Genomic DNA, 12,924 nt, shown 5'->3' with positions numbered 1-12,924 from the left:
TTACATAAATCAATAAATCTTATCATTTAAACCCAGTTTGAGTTGGGTTTGTGTTTCTAAGAACAGAACACACCTGGTACAAGAAGGCAAGGGCATTCACTGTAGGTAAGAGGAACAGCAAGAGCAAAGGTAGAGAGGAATAGAATAGCATGATCCTTAGGGGAGCTATAGGGACTGCAGTATCTGAGCATAGAATAGGAGGAAAGCGAGGCACCTGGGTGGCTCAGTCAGTTGAGCATCTGACTTTGGCTCAGGTCAAGATCTCACAGGTTGTGAGTTCAAGCCCTGTGTCAGGCTCTGTGCTGACAGCTCAAAGCCTGGAGCCTGCTTTGGATTCTGTGTCTCCCTCTCTCTCTGCCCCTCCCCTGCTCACACTCTGTCTCTCAAAAAATGAGTAAAGGTTAAAAAAAAGAATTAAAACAAAGTAAGAATAGGAGGAAAGCAAAGTCAGAATGAGACTGAAGATGTAGACAGAGGTCAGAATAGGAGACTAAATGTGTGCCATGCCACAACACATTGATTTCATCCTATAGGTAGTGGCTTAAAATGAAATTTCAGGGGGCAGAGCTGTTGCCTCAGTTTTTATTTGAGATAGGTCACTAGCAGGTTTGAAATGGGTTAGCTAGGAAAGAAATTGTGAAAACCTGAGCAAAGACAGAGTAGGGAATGTAGATTAGGGAACAGGTGTAAGATTTCAGAAGGTTGAGCCTACCTAGTTAGTTCACCTAATGGATGGGAGTAGTAAAGGAGAGGGAGGGGTCAGGGCTCATGCCCACCTTTCTAGCTTGAATTTCCTGGCTGTCAGTGGCATCATTTACTGAAATGGAGAATACAAACTAATGAGTTCCTCTTTTTGCCAGATTGAGTTCCAGGAGTTGTGAAATATGCAAGTGTTGTTTGACAGGTATGATAATGTCCTGCATGGTGCTTTTAGCTTTTTAAAATCAATTGATGGCACTCTCAACAATAGCCAAATTATGGAAAGAGCCTAAATGTCCATCAACTGATGAATGGATAAAGAAATTGTGGTTTATATACACAATGGAATACTATGTGGCAATGAGAAAAAATGAAATATGGCCTTTTGTAGCAACGTGGATGGAACTAGAGAGTGTGATGCTATGTGAAATAAGCCATACAGAGAAAGACAGATACCATATGGTTTCACTCTTATGTGGATCCTGAGAAACTTAACAGGAACCCATGGGGGAGGGGAAGGAAAAAAAAAAAAAAGAGGTTAGAGTGGGAGAGAGCCAAAGCATAAGAGACTGTTAAAAACTGAGAACAAACTGAGGGTTGATGGGGGGTGGGAGGGAGGAGAGGGTGGGTGATGGGTATTGAGGAGGGCACCTTTTGGGATGAGCACTGGGTGTTGTATGGAAACCAATTTGACAATAAATTTCATATATATAAAAAAATAAAATAAAATAAATAAAATAAAAGATCTTACTGCTATCAGAATAAACATGCCAAAGTATTTTATTTTAAACAAAAAAAAAACCAAAAAAAACAAAAAAATAAAATCAATTGCTGATATTTCATGATTGTATTTTTAGCATAAAAATCCAAATTTACCCCTTCTCTTGAAAAATCAGAAGATCTGACCACATTGAGCCAGTATCCCCACATGGTAAATTTAAATTGTGCATGTGCCCTTCCATTAACCATTATAGCATGCGTCCCATTGTCTTACACCCAGCCTGCTCCAACTGCCCCCCCCCCCCCCCCCCCCCCCCCCCCCCCCCCCCGCTTAGGGATCTGAACTCTCAGCCCCTCATACTGATGCAACTGATGTCAATGGAGTATCACCCCCTGAAGCAAGTTTCCATCACTCCCATGTACCCCACATTCTAGGTACATTTCTAGTGGCATCTAAAGCCCTTCCAGCAACGAACTCTCTGGTTACCACGTACTGCCACCTTCTATAGTTGGGTTTGCTACTACAGCTCTCTCCCAAAAAGAGTGCCTGGTTTCCAGGTCCCATGGCCAATACCTCTAAGCTCCCATCCAGCATTTCCCCCTTCCTTTGTCTTTTTTTAGTTCTTGTTCCTTCTGATAGCAGAAGGGTAGACCTCTGTCAAGAACAGAAGAGGAAGGGTCAGAAATGTATCAGCCTACTCAGGACAAACTGAGCTAGATTGGAGGAAACTAAAGGTTTCCAGGAAACCAGCCTCCCAGGAAACCCAGGGCTGCCACTTTAACGGAAACGGTAATGGAGATGATAACACACTCACATGGTACTCTCCTGTGGCTAAAATTACCCATCCACCAAAATCTCCTCCCTTCCTCCAAAATGACTTCTTTTCCTATCAACTATATTATCAAGTACTTTTTCTTTTTCCTTTCTTCTTCCTTTTTTGCACACTCAGCATCTTCCTTTTTTGCACATCTCAGTCATCTACATGACTAAACTTTACTCAAGACAATAGTTGAACTTGAAAAATCAAGTAATTTGCATCAAGAAGTGAGTAAAATTGAACTCTGCTATGGATTCTGGCATTAGGAAAAGAAGCTTCCTAGTTTAGATGATTAGTAGGAAGTTGTGTACCTTGGGGGCCCACAGTCAAGTGCATTTCTGAGCAGCCACAGAGCAACTTATTAAGAGGCTATTCTCAGTTATGCCCAGCTTATACCAAAAGGAAAACAATGGAGTTCTTGGTTGCTGGCATTGTACTGATCCTGGGTTATCTGCACAGGGAAGCCTGGCATGTGCTCTTTGTCTGAAAACAGGCTGTTCTCATTAGCACTAATGTCCACATCCGGCCTGCTCATGAACACTAAGGAAATAGAAGCCCTTCACTTCCTTTGCCTTGAATTATTGCTTCCTCTCTTGGCTTTCAGAATTGTAAATTGAATGTTATACAGGAAAATGTGTCTTCCACACACTGGCCACATGCATGCTTATATTTAGAACAGCTCCCCCTACTCTTCTCTATACCAGTAATATCTTATAGGTCTTATGTATCTTAAAAAGGGCACCGCTAAGAGAATTATTGGTGGTGGTGATGGTACAGGGGCTGTGATTTAGCCTCATTAACAATATTAAAGAAAAAAAATGTTGAAATAGTAATAAAATCTAAATCCCACTACCCTTACATGTTTTCATTTTTTATATAGCTTCATTCAGTGTGTCCATATTAAATATATTGTTTTATAATGTTTATATTCTTATCATTTAACATACATTTAAGTACCTAGTGGTGTGGAGTTTGTTGGGTGATTGTGAGTGAGATGACCATCATTCTCACCAAGTCTTAACTAGATATTTTCATTTATCAATACAACATTAATCTTTTTTTTTTTCAACGTTTATTTATTTTGGGGACAGAGAGAGACAGAGCATGAACGGGGGAGGGGCAGAGAGAGAGGGAGACACAGAATCGGAAACAGGCTCCAGGCTCTGAGCCATCAGCCCAGAGCCCGACGCGGGGCTCGAACTCACGGACCGCGAGATCGTGACCTGGCTGAAGTCGGACGCTTAACCGACTGCGCCACCCAGGCGCCCCTACAACATTAATCTTTACTGGCTACCAGAGCTCATGGATATTTCCTTAAACAGCAATTGAGAAAAAAAAATCTCAGATGTGTTTTTCCACACCACCAAGCAATTAACTAACTCAATCTTCCAAGGGCACGGACCGGGTGTCCTACGAATTTGACTCCGTCTGACACTACCTACTTGGAGATAGCCACTTCCAATGCAAATTGAAAGTCCAAGTTATCTCCTGTGCTTCTGACCCACTGGCTAAAAATCAGAAGTTCCACAACCCACTCTTTGAGTTTAGTTAATCTGCCAGAGCAGCTCGTAGAACTCAGGAAAACCATTTACTTACCAGATTACCGGTTTATGACAAAGGATACAAATGAACAGCAAGAGGTCCCGAACACAGGAACTTCTGTCCAGGTGAAGTTTGGGACCCGCCACGTAGATGTGTTCCAGTTTACGAACCCGGAAGCTCTCTGAACTCTGTCCTTTGGGTTTTTAATAGAAGCTTCACTACACAGGTGTGATTGGTTAAATTATTAGCCATTGGCAATTGATTTCACCTGGAGACCCTCTCCCTCTTCAGAGGTCAGGGGGTGGGACTAAACTAGTCACAAGGTTGGTTCCCCTGGCAACCAGCTCTACCCTTAGATGCTTTCCAATAGTCATCTTATTAACATAATCTCAGGTGTGGTTGAAAGGTGCTTGTTAGGAATATCATGAAACTTTATCACTTGGGAAATTTCAAGGATTTTAGGAGTTCTGCACCAGAAATAGGGACAAAGACCAAATATATATTCCTTATTATAAATCACAGTATCACCCTGAGGTGATATTCTAAGGAAGGCATGTAACCTTTAACTCTTTGCTTCCCGACCCTTGTGGAAAGCTCAAACTTGAGAAATAACATCCACGTAGAATTGCATGAATGCCCTAATTCAAGCATTACTTTATATTCTACTCCTCGATCAAGCAAGTCCCTGAAGTTGCTACCGAACTTGGACTTTATTTGACTGAAATCTACTGTGTTAAACTCTTAGTGTACCTCAAGAGACATTGACAGAATTAGTCATATCAAATCTTATAACAAGAAGTATAAATGGAAATATATGAAAATTTGTGTTATCTCAAAAGTCATCAAAGAAATTTAAACAGTGAGATGACTATTTTTGCTTATCAGATTAGCAAAGTGTTTTTTAATGGATAATGAGTACATTACTAGATAACCACAAGTGTTTTGATCTAGGTGGAGCATCAAGCATGAGACAGGAACACAGGACATAGTCAGAGATCCAATATATTCATTCCTGCATTCAACAAATATCTTTTAAGGTCATACTGATGTGGGAAGCAAAGGTAAAAGAAAAAATTAAATTTCTTTACAGTGTACAGCCCACTGACAAGTCCTTGAGACAGGCAGAGTGACCTTCCTCTAGGAACGCAACTGCCTTGGTGTTAATATTAATACTTAGCCAAAGGCAAAAGCAAAAGCTTAACATTATCCTGACCCCAATGGGATCCTGCAAGCCTCCTTTTAGATACAAAAATTCCTATGGAAACTTCCTTTATCTCTACCCCCCAAGATAAGTGTTAGCAATCATCCTCCAAACATATAGCCCGTTGATATACATCTCATGGTCTCATAACTAAAGGTTTATTAGACAGTAATAAATGACCTTTTCCTAACAATAGCTAGCCCCCTCAAGGTCCTGGAAACCTTGCTTCCAAAATTCCTTAGAGACTTATGCCATGCCTAACACACTCCCAACTTGAAAGTACATAATCAGTCACCTATCACAACCCCAGTTCAGCTCTTTCTGCCCATGAGTCCTCTCCCTGTACTTTAACAAAACCACGTTTTTGCATTGAACACATCTCAAGCATTCTTCCTTGGCCATCAGCTCCAAATCCCAATGTTTCCACATCAATACTATGTACTGCACACTGGGATAGATGATGAGGACATAATGGTGAGTGAAACAAATATGATACCTGCTCTTGTAAAGATTACAGTCCTAGGGGGATAGATAAATAACAATCAAATAATCACACTAATTAGTGTATCATTGCAATCTGGGTTGCCTGTACTGCCACAGACACCACTAGGTGTCCCCATATCCATTCACTCCATCTACAGTAACAGATCTCCAGGTTTAAAGCTGGGCATATGGCAGCCAAAATAAAGACTACTTTTCCCAGCCTCCCTTGCAGCAAGATGTGGCCATGTGACCAAGTTCTGATCAGTGAGAGGTGAGTAAAAGTAATAAGCACAATTCCTGAGTCATGCCCTTACAAGGAGTGATTATGCCCTCCCTTTCCTCTTTCTCCCTTCCACTGACTGAAATGGAAATATGGTGGTGAATTGTCTTAAAGCATGCTGGTGAGGGTAACTTAGAGATGTTCACACAACAAGGTAGAAAAATTCTGGGCTCCCAACATCAGAGAGACTCTAGAGAAATCCTGGGCTGCTAAGGCCAACATTATATTGTCAGCAAAAGATAGAGACTTCTGTCTTATTAAATTCACCATGGTCTCTGTTTCAGCAGCAAATCTATGTTCCAAATAGAAGAGCATTTGAGAAGACACAGTAAAGTGTCCTGACCTACGCTGGTCAGAAGGTGGGCTTCTCTGAGGAGTTGAGGCTAGAACTTGGATTGATGGATGGATGGATTTAATCAGGCTGGAGGTTGAGGTGGGGTAGAGAGGAGTCCTGGAGGAAAGCTTGTTTAAAGAACGGAATAGAAGGCCACTGTGGCTAATTAGCCTACAGAAAGGATGTGTAAGAATAATGGTGGGAGCTGATGCTGGCTTAGAAGTACTTAAAGCTGTATCAGAGGTATGGATCTTGATTCTAAAAACAGCAGGAAACCATTAAAATGTTTCAAGCAGGGAAATGAAATGACCAAGTCTGTGTTTCAAATACATTGCTCTAGTTGGGATGAGGGTTAAGGTTGGTGTTTGGATAATATTGCAGAAGTCGAGAGAAATTATGGTGCCTTTGTCAACTGTTGTAGGCCTTGTGAGCACAGGGTACACATACAAGATTGTTCATGGCAACATTGTTTGTAATAGACAACATGAACAACATCATGTGGCCACAAAATGAATGAGTCTTACAAACACTGTGCTGACCAGAAAGAAGACAGAGGTAAAAGATTACATACAGTATAATTCTATCTGCACAGTTCAGAAACAATCCAAAGTAGCCTGCATTAAATCTAAGGTGCCATTGATTGTAAAACACTTCATTATTTTATATTTCTGTATTTATATTTTATACCTTTTCTCATAAAGAAAAAAATGCTGCAAATTAAACCATGACAAGCCATCATCATAAGCATATCTCAACTTCAGATATGCTAAAATATGAAAAAGAGATCTTCTTGGATTTGGTAAAATGAGGCATAACGTTTAAAGATTCATACACGGGGGGCGCCTGGGTGGCGCAGTCGGTTAAGCGTCCGACTTCAGCCAGGTCACGATCTCGCGGTCCGTGAGTTCGAGCCCCGCGTCGGGCTCTGGGCTGATGGCTCGGAGCCTGGAGCCTGTTTCCGATTCTGTGTCTCCCTCTCTCTCTGCCCCTCCCCCGTTCATGCTCTGTCTCTCTCTGTCCCAAAAATAAATAAAAACGTTAAAAAAAATTAAAAAAAAAAAGATTCATACACGGGAGGTAAAATTTAAATGCAAAAACACTGGGCACCTGGATGGCTCAGTCTGTTGAGCGTCTGACTTTGGCTCAAATCGTGATCTCACGATTCGTAAGTTGAGCCCCACATCAGGCTCACTGCTGTCAGCACAGACTTCAGTTCCTCTGTCTCCCTGTTTCTCTCTGCCCCTCTCCCCTCATGCTCTCTATCTCAAAATTAATAAACATTTTTTTTAAAAAAGCAAAATGCTATCACAGAAATCAGGAGAGTCGATACTTCTTGGAGAGAGGGGCTGATTGTGTAATCAAGAAAGGGCACTCAGGAGTGGGGAGGCTTCTAGAAAACAGCAATGTTTAATTTCTTAACCTAGAGAGTGGTTTATGATTATTCCCTAAACTGTGCATGCAGGTTTTGTACACTGTTCTGCATGGCACACTGAGGCTTGTGGGGGACAGGCTGATTCAGATGTGCTAAGGGTGGAAGGTATGAGGGCAAAAGACCCAAGGCTGCAGAATGAAGGACGGGTAAGAGAGAAAAGCCTAAAAGCACGAAGACCAGTCAAGAGGTATATAAGCCTGACCTAAGTAGCAGCATGAGTATAGAAGAAAGGGAACAAACGGGAAAGATGCTTGGACTTTAACATAACATGGTCTTGGGTCTGGCTAGATATACTGGTTGATTGGATTATGGTTACATTGACACAGTCTTGATTATCATTACCATAGGCATCATTTGGGGAGAGATTACTACATTTCAGACAGTGGCATTTTGCACACATTGTGTTATTAATCTTCACAACCATCTGAAGTGTTAAATATTGTTATCGCCAGTATTTTAGAGATGAAAACTGAGGCTTAAGTCACACGGTTAGTGGCTGAGCCAGGACACAAAGCCAGGTATGACCAGCACTCCCACCATGTCTTTACTAGTCCCCTATCATTGCACTCCAGGAGCAGAGTAACTTTTCTCTTCCGTTGTGTGCACAAAGATTGTGTTACTGGGCTCCATGCTTTACCCAACTTTCTTTCTTTCTTTTTTTTTTTTATCCAACTTTCAAAGTGAAACAAGCAGCCTGATCTTCCATTCACCCCTTCTCTACCCCTGCTGTGTGCACTGGCCTGTGAGACTGTGACAACTAGCCCCTTTGCATTCTGGTTTCATTGGGTTCAGTCAGTGGAGAGCCCAGCAGGAGATCTGAGGGAGGTAGCAAAGTGCAATCCCTCCCTGTGGGGCTACTTCCAGCTGGTCTAGATGCACAAAGGAGGTAGGGGGTCTCAGCATCTCTCAGACAGACACTCTCTGTCTCCAATTCCTGTACGTGGTCCCCTACTCTTGAGGAATAATGGAGTCCACTGATCCTAACCCTGGGTACTGCGCTATTCTGCATGGTTTCCTTACATTTGGTCCTCCGTAAATAGTTCTTTATTAAACCCTCCTTAAATTATCCTAATTTAAATGTGTCATCTGTTTTCTGCTGAGACCCTGCCTGTAATAATACCTTACAGCTAAAGGCTTTTACAGTTTCGCATTAGTTTATTTGTACTTGAATAGCACTTTTTCAAGTTTTCTTTAAACAATAGACCTAGAAATGCAAGTGTCCATGTTTGATTCTTAGTCACTCTGCTGTAAGTAGAACTGAACAATCTCTTTGTTCTTGTCACAGACATTTTTATAGACTTTATGTTTGTATTTCCATCCGTTGTTCCCTGAGAGGTCTTTATACTTATATAATGTTAAGGCATGAAACCGCTCCTTCCCATTTGATCTTTGCTTTTTATCCTCTAACCTCTGGACTCAGAAGCCTGTGCAGGCCTCAAAGACAGGGAAGTGTTTTTCTATTTGTATCCTCTGCATCAGTCACAGAGCCTGGCAGGGAATGGAACTCAGGATGGACATTTTGAATGAATGGAGAATGATGTCTATTCTGGATCTCAGTTATTGGGGAACAAAACTCATCAGACAATAGTCTCCTGATAGAGCGTTCATGAGGAAAGTAAATAACGCTTGGTAATCAAGTCAGAGAGGGGTGTCTACAGGGAGGGCAAAGCATATGGAGAACTTACGGGCAATCAGAAGTTGAGGTAGCTCACAGACTTACATTGCCTTATACTTCCCTTCTTCAAAAATTCAAAGATGACCAATTCTTTTTCTCTGAGCAAATTATCCCATTTAAACATTCGTGAATTAACCACATTAACTTACTTCTAACGAAGAGAAGAGATAGTTTCTGTCTCATACATATCAGCTATCTTGTACTCAGGAGATTGTCAAGTTGAAAGATTTCTTTTTATGTTCCTCTTAATTCACGCTTTCCCATGAACAAAAATTTACTTCAAACTGGGAAGTGAGAGTTTGGGTTCATCTGTAATTTTTGAGTCACATTATACAATCTAGCTCTAACTAAGCTGTAAAAGCATACAACACTCAAGACAAAATGAGAAAATAATAGAATTCTTTGACAGAGTAAATTATGTGTAGGTTTTCCTGTTTCGTCAAGCCAGGACCATTAGAAATGATCCAGTTCAAACCCTTCTCTTGGCAGATGAAGAGAATAAAGCCTGAGGTCAGATTGGTGGTAGATCCAGGTCTGGGGCCATTGTTCCCTGGCTGCCCACCTGAAAACCAACTAGAAATGGAGGGCTCTGGGCTCCTGGGCTAGTTCAATGGTAGAGAACTTGACCCACCTGAGCGCTACCCGGCCATCTTCTGAAGCACACCCAGTAGCTGACAGGGACTGGCCAGACTCTGGAGAATGACAGGCAAAGCTGAGAAGCAGCTGTGATTGGTGACAGCCAAAGGCCACTGAGACAAAGAGGCCTGGAGGGCCAGGCCCTAAGTTTTGTTTTAAAGCATTGCTAGTTTCCATCTTTGGATAGTTTAGTATAAAAAGAAAACATGGAAAAGCAAGGTCAGGGGAGATAAATACCATTTATGTCAAACCTACCACATTCCAAGTTCCCTCATCTTAACCTTTTACCACTTTTGTGAGGTAAATAGTTCTACCCCTAATTTATTTTGTATACTGGAAAATTTCATTTTTATTTTGTGTAAGTGTTACGTTAAATTATTTCAAATAACTGGAAGCTCTTCGCCTTTTTTATATTATGGAAATTGCCTGAGGTCATAAAGCTAGTTAATAGCAGAACAAGAACTCAATAAGATATGTTTAATGCCAAAGTCCTGTAATGAGTTCCATCTCCTAAAATTCTAACAAGTTGAATCTTCAGAACATCTTTATTCATATATATTACATTCTTAGTATTTGATTTCCACTAAACTATATGCCTGGCACTTGGTCATTATTTTAACTTTTAGAATGCCAAAATTTCAGTTTTTAATCTTGCCTAATCATCCTTTTCTAATTCAAGTCATAATTAAGAATTCATCCATTTTTATCATATCAGTTAAATTTTGCTCTTGACAATTTAAGATATGTAATGTGTAAATGTGCTTACAAGTATCCCATAGTTGGCTGGGCTGTGAGAAAGCAGGTATATTTATATGTTACAAGAAACAATGTGAATTAAAAAAATAAAACATTAGGATCTTAAAACAAAAAGAAAGAAACAATGTGAGTTAGTTCAACTTTCTGGAAAGCTATCTGGTAATATTTAAAAAAAACAACTATAAAATTATGGATGTCTTTTGTCCATTTTGGAAGAATACACACCAAGTGAGTAAACCACACCTATATATATATGTGTGTGTGTGTGCGTGTGTGTGTGTGTCTATATACACACACGCACACACACACACACAAATCTTCATAGTGTTGTTTCTAATTACAAACATTATAAGTAATCTATATGCCCAACAATAACAAGCAGAAAAGCAAAATGAAGCACATCAGGACAATTCGAAATGACAAACGTGTGGGTCACCTAGCAACAACTAACACGAGCAAATTCCAGTCAACCTCAACCGGAAAAAGGTCACTGACAATGGCAGTGCCCCACTGCTGCCACATACCCTCTTCCCAGCCACCCTCATTGAGTATTTCACTTCATTGTTTTCAGGTCTAAGTTTGCATCTTACCTCTCCAAAGCCCTGAATAAAAAAAACCCACCTGAACTCTGACAGCCAGAACCCAGCATCAACACAATTGTGATATACAAGATGTGGTCTTTAATTTCATTGACAGTCACTTCATCCAGCATGTCTCTCCAGCTCACCACCTCTAACCACTCTCCCTTCAGGGCAACCTTACCTCTGGATGACTCTGTAATCTTTTTTTGAGTTAGTGATCCTAATCTGCAATGATAAATATTCACTGCCATCTACTGTGTGCCAGACATTAGACATTGATGAATGAGACTATTTTAATTTGTGTATTAACCCGCCTATAGGCCATTTCCTCTTTAAAAGGAAATAAACCAAAAGTTGTCCAGATCCTAAGGGCTGAATTTTTTTTTTTTAATTTTTTTTTTTCAATGTTTATTTATTTTGGGACAGAGAGAGACAGAGCATGAACGGGGGAGGGGCAGAGAGAGAGGGAGACACAGAATCGGAAACAGACTCCAGGCTCCGAGCCATCAGCCCAGAGCCTGACGCGGGGCTCGAACTCACGGATCGCGAGATCGTGACCTGGCTGAAGTCGGACGCTTAACCGACTGCGCCACCCAGGCGCCCCAGGGCTGAATTTTCAACATTAACTGTTAAGGACTGCAAAAGTCTGGAAACTGGAACTTTCTACAACCAATATATATACATATATATATACAATATATATACATATATACATGTATATATGTGTATATACATACATATGTATACATATATATACATATGTATGTATATACACATATATGTATATACATTTTTTTTTAATTAAGAAATTGCCTCTGGGGGCAGCTGGGTGGCTCAGCCAGTTGAGCCTCTGACTTTGGCTCAGGTCATGATCTGGCAGTTTGTGAGTTCGAGCCTTGTGTGGGGGTCTGTGCTGACAGCTCGGAGCCTGGAGCCTGTTTCAGATTCTGTCTCCCCCTCTCTCTGCCCCTCCTATGTTCATGGTCTGTCTCTGTCTCTCAATAATGAAAAAACGTTTAAAAAATTTTTTAATAAAATAAAAGAAATAATAAATAAATAAAATAAAAAATAAAAAATAAAGTTAAATAAATAAAATTAAATTAAAATTTTAAAATATATTTAAAAAAACAAAGAAAGAAAGAAAGAAATTGCCTCTGCAAGATTATAGCACTCATTTATCCTACCTAAGTGCCATACTCTTGTTGGAACATACTGGTAAAAAGAGCAGAATTTTGAGTGAGTCCACATCTCAAATTCTATTAGTGTGACTAGAAAGGTATAATGCCAGTATCCCTTTGTTTTTTTAAATTAATTTTTAAATTTTATTTTTAGATACTTTTAAATATCTTTTGTTTTATATTTATTTGAGAGAGAGATAAAGAGAGAGAGTGCAAGCAGGAGAAAGGGGCAGAGGGAGAGAGAGAGAAAATCCTAAGCAGTCTCCATGCTCAGCATGGAGACCTATGCAAGGCTCCATACCACATTCTGTCTCTGTCTCTCTCAAAAATAAATAAACATTAAAAATAAATAAATAAATAGTTTCAAATTTACAGAAAAGTTCCAAGGATAATAAAACTCTCATATACCTATATTAACCAATTTTTAACATTTGCTACCTTTGCTTTATAACTCTCTCTGTAATATGTGTATATATATATATATATATAAAATATGTGTCTACACATATATTTTTTTTTCTTCTAAACCATCCAAGAGAGGATTGCACATACCATACCCTTTACCCCTTTTAAGCAAGGATATATATGC

This window comes from Prionailurus bengalensis, chromosome F2 (genome assembly GCF_016509475.1).
Source record: "Prionailurus bengalensis isolate Pbe53 chromosome F2, Fcat_Pben_1.1_paternal_pri, whole genome shotgun sequence".
NCBI classification, from domain to species: domain Eukaryota; kingdom Metazoa; phylum Chordata; class Mammalia; order Carnivora; family Felidae; genus Prionailurus; species Prionailurus bengalensis.
This window is presented reverse-complemented; position numbering follows the sequence as displayed.